Below are 8,599 nucleotides of genomic sequence, written 5' to 3'. Positions count from 1 at the left end.
GAGATTCCCCATTCTTAATACCGATTTATCTTAATGATTTTCAAAACAAAACGTTAAGCAAACAGACATATCAAGAGATTCCCCATTCTTAATATACTTTTGACTTAAACGATTTTCACACAAAACATTCAGTAAACAAGACATTAAGAGATTCCCCATTCTTAACGCCCAGTTAACTTAAACGATTTTCAAAACAACATTAAATAAATAAGTCATTAAGAGATTCCCCATTCTTAATACCGATTTATCTTAATGATTTTCAAAACAAAACGTTAAGCAAACAGACATATCAAGAGATTCCCCATTCTTAATATACTTTTGACTTAAACGATTTCCAAAGTATTTAAACAACAACCAGAAGATACAAGGCACCCATTCAACTAAGGTGTCGTACTGACAATAATAGTAACAGTACAGTCTTCCGGTTTAAAATAAACGCAACCCCAAAAGGAAGACATTCGTTCCCTCTGTGACAACCTAGTCTGATCATTTTACAAAACAACTAAACACCCTGAGTGATCTCCACGCGCCCCGTGAGATCCTCCTAACGTAGCTGCAGTCAAGCGTTCCCATCTCCATTCCCGTCCGTAGGGTACGAATCGGTAGGATCGTCCTGACTCTCATCTGAGGGCAAAGCCCAGATTTCCACAATAATTGTAAAGGGTCACCAACCAAAAAAATAACAGTTAACACATAGCAATTAAGTTTTCAAATGCACAAAATAACTTTTCAACTAAGCATGCACCTTAACAGGATTTTCAATATGCGAAAAGTTCATACAATACTTTGTCAATTAAAAATGAAAGTAAAATGAGGTTCTCAATCCCCTAATTATAACATAACAAATCAAGACATGGATAGTTTCATGAGCAACCAATCATACAACTAAAACTGAGGATTTTCACTGAGCCAATCGATTAGGCAATCGATTGGGGTGAAGGATTTTGATGAAGACAGAATCCTGGGCTTAATTCAATCGATTGGGCAATCGATTGACAGGATGACTGAGCCCCTTCCGGAAATAAAGTGTGTATCGGAAATCTTTTTTGTAGTTTCGGAAAAGATGAAATTATAAAAATAAAAAAAAATCTTTGAATTAATAAAGACATAATTATCATTTTCAAAAAATTATGGGGGTATAGGTATAAAAATGGGGGTACAGGGGAAATTTTTCCTATGTTGTCCATGTCCAAAAACTGTAAGGCCTTTCTCAGTCCAGAAAAAATAGGCCCAATCCAGAATAAACCCAACTCAATAGAAATCTGAAACCCTAATTTCATTTCACCACTCTCACTAAAAATCTGAAACCTATTCTCATTTCATCACTCTCAACTCATACACTCACACCTCCACCAACTCCATTGATTCTGTTCGAAGTCGCCGCCGCCGCCACCATCGGTTCTGTTCGAAGCTGTGGCCGCCGCCACCGGTTCTGTTCGAAGCCGTGGCCGCCGTCACCATCGGTTCTGTTCGAAGCCGCCGTCACCACCGGTTCTGTTCGAAGCCGCCGTCACCACCGGTATCGGTTCAACGACACTAATACCCTCCTTTTATTTTCCTTTTTCTTCTCTTCAACTATAAATGGAGAGGGTACATGCAACACGATCCTTCACAAAGGCATAGAGGTACATGCAACATCATTTGAGTTCCTTCTTTTTTGTTTTTAACTATCTTAGTTTGGGTTTTTAACACGTGATTTTACTTGTTCAAAGCACACTAAGTTTTTTTGTTAGATTTTTCATTTCCCTTATCATCTGGATTTGAATAAATAACTTCATTTTTTCATGCATGTTAAGGTACTGAATCTACTGAGGGTGCCGTTTTTTTCTGTGTTGGAAGGTCGTCTTCACTCATCACTGTGAGCAAGAACAAAAAGGTTAGTGTTGATTGTATAATGTTTGTAGGGTTTTTAAATTTGTTTTCAGTTTTATGATTTGTGAGGTTTTGAATATGTTAAATTTTTGTTTATGTTCTGGTTTGATTTGTGAAAGTTTTATCTTTTGGGTCTTTTATGATTTCTTTTTATTTTTGTTAAGTTGGGTTCAATTTTTTTAACTTAGGGTTTGTCTTGAAGGTTTTATTTTTCATTTATAAGTGTATATATTTAAAAATATTTTAAAATCTGTTAGGTTTTTATGCATAATTTGGTTTGATTGAAACTCATTAATCACTTGGTTTGATTTGATATTTTTGATAAATTAACAACAATTGATAGCATAATCTTTTTGATCACTGATGTAACAATTTGTTTTTATTTTAAGCAGTTATGTATGATTCTTTTTTTAATATATCTTTGCTTTTTATTTTAGATTTTGATATTTTTCTAATATAAAATTCTAATGTCTGATTATGTGAATAAGTATATATCCCCTTGGATTTGACTACATAATCGTTTAAATTTCATTTTATTTAAAAACGTATTATATCACTATTTTTTGAAGTTAAAGACAAACAACTGCAAAAGAGATAATAGTTGAGGGATAAATAAAATTTACTTAAAATGACAACAGGGATAAAAATGTAACGTGTTATGTCTTTAATTATTTCTTCAATATCTAGCAAAACTCTAGAATAGTAAAGTATTTACTAAAATAAAAATAATGAAAGATATTTTTTTTTTATTATCATAAATTTTAGTCGCGATATAATATCGTTAGAAGCTTTATAACATAAGTTTTATATAGTTGAACACATATTCTGATGCAAGTAATACGATAATCTTGAATCACTCAGTGAATTTCAAGAACAAACACATGCTTAATTAGGCAAAAGTATCTGCAAAACAATCTCAAACCTTTTATTTTGAAACAGAGATTCTTGTCTATTTTTGTTTGAGCAATTCAAAGTTAGAATTGAGCGGATTAATTAACCTTCCTTTTTAATGCATTTTATTTATTTATTTAAATTTTTCCAATTTTAAAGAGTTTTAATATTAGGGTTTCTATTTTTAGACCTCAAGCTTTTTAAATCTAGTTTGTTTATAATTAACTTTACTTTTTTTTTTTTATCTAGTTTGTGTCTTTCGTTAATTCTTTAATTTATATTGTTGTGTTGAGTGTATACTTATTTCTCAATTTCAGTTTTTTTTTTTATTTTTTTTTTTATGTATGCTTCTATTTGTTCGTTAGTTTTTTTATTCATATTGTTGAATTGAGTGTATGCTTATTTTTCAATTTCAGTTTTTTTGATGTATTCTTCTGTTTGTTATTTTAAAGCATTCTTCTTTTTTTATTTATTTATTTAAATGTTTCCAACTTTCAAAAGTTTTAAGATTAAGGTTCTTATTTTTAGACTTCAAGTTTTTTCAATGTAGTTTGTTAATTAACTTTACATTTTTTTTTAATTCTAGTTTGTGTGTTTGGTTAGCTCTTTTATTCAAATTATTGTGTTGTTTGTTCATATTTTTAGACTTCAAGCTTTTATTCACATCTAGTTTGTTCATATTGTTGTGTTGTGTTGTTTGTTTATTTTATTAATTTTTTATTGCTATGATTTTTGCAGTTTGGTTGGTTATTAATTCTGATTTTTATTTTTGAGGGTTTGTGTCTAATTCTGGTTTTATTAGTGTGGTTCTAGCTTTAGAAGATGGAGCAAGGAGAAGCTAGCAATCAAGGAGGACATCAAGGAGTAGTGGAGCAAGGAGAGGGTAACAGTCAAGGAGGACAACAAAGAGTAACGGAACAAGGAGAGGGTAACAGTCAAGGAGGACAGCAAGGAGTATTGGAGCATCACCACTGTGAGTTTGTTATGTTTAATATGCAAATTGTTTTATGTTTAATATGTATGTATGCTTGCAAATATTTTATGTTTAATGAGTATGTTTCTTTTATGTTTAATTTGTATGCATGCTTCGTGTTTAATTACAAATTAGTATCTAGATTTGCAACTATTTGATGCTTAATTAGTATATATTATTTTATTTTTAATTTGTATGTATGCATGTGTCATGCTTAATATGTATGTTTGCAACTAATTTATTTTTAATTTGTATGCATATATTATCCTTAATTTTTATGGGTACTTCTTGCAACTGTTTATATTTAATATGTATCCTTTATGCTTAAATTTTATTTATTCTCAGGTTTAATTAGTTTTTATGTTATATTAATTAGTACGTATCCTTCTATTACTACTTATTAAACATTTTAACTATCTAAAAAAATTTAAATAGTTTAACTATATATACAAAAAAAACTAATTAAAAACTACACTTTAAATATTAAAAAAATTAATAATTAAACTCTTAAAATATTTCAGTAGTGGATAATTCTCAACCAATACAAGTAGCTATTGTTGCAGATGGGCTACCTCCTCTTCCTATTGGTAGTAAAAAAAGAAAACCCAATGCTAATGGTCCTAGGAGAAGCTCTAAGGTTTGGCTGGACTTTAACATTCTACCCGATGAGCCTATCCCTACTGCTGCTTGTAAACATTGTCACCAAAGATACCTTTGCCATTCTAAAACACATGGAACCTCTAACCTGAAAGCTCACTCTGAGAAATGCAAACGTAATCCAGCCCACATTCTTAAGGACCCCACTCAAACAAGCCTTTCTTTTGGTGATGGTGGTAGTTTAGTTCCATCAAGCCAAAGATTCAATGCCCAAGCATGTAGGATTGCCATTGTCCTTTTTGTTATTCTTGATGAACATTCATTTAGAGTGGTTGAAGGTGAGGGTTTTAAACAATTATGTAGACAGCTGCAACCACAAATGACCATCCCTTCAAGGAGGACTATTGCTAGGGATTGTTTTCAACTATATCTTGCTGAAAAATTGAAGCTGAAGGCATTGTTCAAATCTGATTGTAGTAGAGTAGCTCTTACTACGGACTGTTGGACATCCGTTCAAAATCTCGGTTATATGACCCTTACCGCTCATTTCATTGATAAAGAATGGAACTATCAGAAACGCATTATAAGCTTTAGTTTAGTGTCAAATCACAAAGGGGACACTATTGGTAGGAAAATTGAAGAGGTGTTGATGGAATGGGGTATAAGAAATGTGTCTACAATTACCGTTGACAATGCATCATCCAACGATGTGGCTGTATCTTATCTGAACAAGAGACTTAAGAACAAGAATGGACTGATGGGTGAAGGGGATTATTTTCATATGAGGTGTTGCGCCCATATCTTGAACCTAGTAGTCCAAGATGGCTTAACAGAACAAGATTTATCTATTCGTAGCATTCAAAATGCAGTTAGGTTTGTCCGTTCTTCTCCACAAAGAGCTTTGAAATTTAAGGAATGCATTGATATTTGTAATATAACATGTAAAAAACTTCTTAGTGTTGATGTTTCCACAAGGTGGAATTCAACATACATGATGTTGGAAGCTGCTGAAAAGTATCAAGCAGCTTTTGATAAATTAGAGAGTGATGATTCTGGGTATTTGACTTGGTTTGGGGTTGTTGGTCCTCCTACTTCTGATGATTGGGAAAGAATTCGAGCATTTGTTGGATTTTTAAAGATTTTCTTTGAAGCGACAAAGGTTTTTTCATCGTCGCAACAAGTATTTAAATTCATTATGTTGTATTTAAATTTATAGAATGAGAACTTAATTGGTTATGAACTGGTTATGCTGTGTGGGTAGATAAAATGATAATTTAATTGATTTCAAATTGCTAGGCTGTACTTAGTATTTAAATTGATATAAAGAGAACTTAGTTGGTTATGAACTGATTATATTTACTGAAATGTTTGAATTATTGGTTACTAATTTTGTGTTTGATTGTCACCAGCTGTTAAATGAACATCACTATTGGAAACCACACAAATTTACTCATGTTTCCACATGTGAAAGAGTAAGTTACTGCCTTGATTATTTTTTATGTATCATTAAATTTTAATTGAGTTTGTAATTGAAAATTTAGTTGAGTTTGATATTATTTATAACTTATTGAAATTTGTATTATTGTTAATTTAGTAATTAGTATTATTGTTCAGCCCTACTTAGTAGTTTAGATTATAATATAAACTGATTATGTTGTATTTAAATTTATAGAATGAGAACTTAATTGGTTATGAACTGGTTATGCTGTGTTGGTAGATAAAATGATAATTTAATTGATTTCAACTTGTTAGGCTGTACTTAGTATTTAAACTGATATAAAGAGAACTTAATTGGTTATGAACTGATTATATTTACTGAAATGTCTGATTTATTGGTTACTAATTTTGTGTTTAATTGTCACCAGCTGTTAAATGAACATCACTATTGGAAACCACACAAATTTACTCATGTTTCCACATGAGAAAGAGTAAGTTACTGCCTTGATTATTTTTTATGTATCATTAAATTTTAATTGAGTTTGTAATTGAAAATTTAGTTGAGTTTGATATTATTTATAACTTATTGAAATTTGTATTATTGTTAATTTAGTAATTAGTATTATTGTTCAACCCTACTTAGTAGTTTAGATTATAATATAAACTGATTATGTTGTATTTAAATTTATAGAGTGAGAACTTAATTGGTTATGAACTGGTTAGTTGTATTTAAAGATAGAATGAGAACTAGTTAGATTGTATTTAGTATTTAAACTCATATAAGAAGAACTTAATTGGCTATGAATATGTTGTACTCAAGCTTTTATTTTTCCAATATGCTAGTGGCAAGAGAATTAGCAGTGGTTCATTTTCTACCGTTCATTTTCAACTTCGAAGTGGTTGTTATCTCATATTTGGGGAGTTGAATTTCAAGGTTATAGTTTAAACTTTATATATTTATGTTGATGTATTCTAATTTATTTAACATTAGATTATATTCTTGATATTCTTACGAAATTAATTTCATTTCTATTATACGTACAACTACTGCAGCATCAGCCATATGCAAACTGGTCATCAAGCTCCAAAATGTTGCTTTACTATGTTTATTAATAGATTTGGATTGAAAAATATATGTTTATTTAAATATTTCTGGATGACTGTAACATATAATTACTTTTCCATATGACTGTAATTATAAAGTTTGACTCATTCTGGGTGATGTTGGCAAGCTTTTGATTTGGATGAAATCCTGAATAGCATGGCCTTGTTTAGGTTTTCCATATTATTTAGGTTTGTTACCAAAGATGAAGGTCCTAATATGTTCTTAATTGATGGTCCTGTTAATCTATTCTATTGATCCTTTATGGTTATAAGTCAATTTTTATTTTGAATGATAGTTGTTGTAAACTATTGTTTTAAAAAACGGGGTTTAAGTTAAATTATATGGTCCATACAAATAAAATGTAAACCACTGTTTTATGAAAAATCTTCATAGATAAATTTGTTGTTAATTGGACCACAATTTTCAAATTCCATACATATTAAAACCGGTAACCCGACCCGCAAAACCCACTAAACCCGTGACCTGCATATCAACCAACCCGAGCTAAAAATAGGCGAAAATGGGCCTTAGTCTGCCAACCGCGGTTTGGGCTGGATTGGATATTTAGACCCGAATCCGTCCGAACCCGACCGTTTGTCCAGCCCTAAGTGAGAGTACTCGATAAAGTATAACAATTTCCTGTACTAATTTACTTTAGCATTAGTTACAAGTTGACTCTAAAGACCATAACATCCCATATTTGATATAATATAAATTATTAATTAATAATCAAATTAACTGTTTTGAAAATAGAGATATTATTATCATGATGATGATAAAATTACAAATAGAACCTACTATATGGTAGGAATAAGTAGTGCAAGAAAGTCCATTTTAATTCTATAAAAATAAATATTAGAAATAATAATATTTTACATGATATCAGAGGTAATAATATATTTTATAAAGTTAAAGTAAAAATAGTTTTATTTCTATTATATGTCACGAAAATTTCGTACAAGTATGACAAAAACTAGAACCGAGTATACAAAAGATTGCAAAATAAAGACCAAAATTAACTTACCTCAATAGTGATATTGAGAAAATTCTCCACTAGTCTCTCCCAAATAATTTTTCTAAGTTTCAAGACATTAGAGAACTGTAAAAAAATTTCCCGCATAACTGGTCATCCAAATGGTGACACATCATCACAACCTTATCCATTTCTCTAGGTTTTGTCGGCCAGAGCTTTATACTGGGGTCATTGGGGGTCAATCTTGGTTTAACCCATCATTTTGTAAAGACACAATTTTTACAACTCACCAATACTTCTATTACTCTCTTTAATTTTCCACTATTCACTTCTTTCTTCTTTCTCTCCTTTGTGCACCCTTAACTTCCAGAAATGGACAAACACTTCGTCACGTGGCTGAGCTTCGTTAGCACATTGATTATGGGCACCCCAAATTTTTTAATTATTTTTAAAAAAATAGTATTGTTTTTATTTTATTTACACGAGATATTTTATTTATCATTTTAAAATATTTAATAATTTAAAAAAAAATATTACTACTCTTCTTTTATTTATAAGAAACATTTGAATTATAATTTTATCAATAAAAATTAATCTATTTGATATATTTTATGGATCGAATTAAAAATTAATTTATTTGATATATTTTATAGACTAAATCATGATTGGAATTTAATGATGTGAAAACCAAGGTGATTCAAAAATTTATATTTATATTTTTTATACTTAATAAGACAATCCTCTTTATCTT

General features: G+C 30.2%; 1 long non-coding RNA gene across 2 annotated transcripts; it reads left to right on the top strand.

Moving 5' to 3' along the window:
- Window positions 1-354: 354 nt before the first annotated feature.
- LOC105852959 (uncharacterized) lies at window positions 355-7,115 on the top strand. Of its 2 annotated transcripts, none has more exons than XR_003470359.2 (7): window positions 355-1,625; window positions 1,797-1,876; window positions 3,577-3,736; window positions 5,743-5,805; window positions 6,199-6,261; window positions 6,614-6,704; window positions 6,824-7,115. It is a non-coding gene; the product is annotated as an uncharacterized lncRNA (long non-coding RNA). The 2 variants fall into 2 exon arrangements; XR_001144814.3 differs by having other exon boundaries at window positions 3,566-3,736.
- Window positions 7,116-8,599: the final 1,484 nt, after the last annotated feature.

This window comes from Cicer arietinum, chromosome 7 (assembly GCF_000331145.2).
Source record: "Cicer arietinum cultivar CDC Frontier isolate Library 1 chromosome 7, Cicar.CDCFrontier_v2.0, whole genome shotgun sequence".
NCBI classification, from domain to species: Eukaryota; Viridiplantae; Streptophyta; class Magnoliopsida; order Fabales; family Fabaceae; genus Cicer; species Cicer arietinum.
Note: the sequence above shows the minus strand (reverse complement) of the source record. Positions and strands in the feature narration are given on the sequence as shown.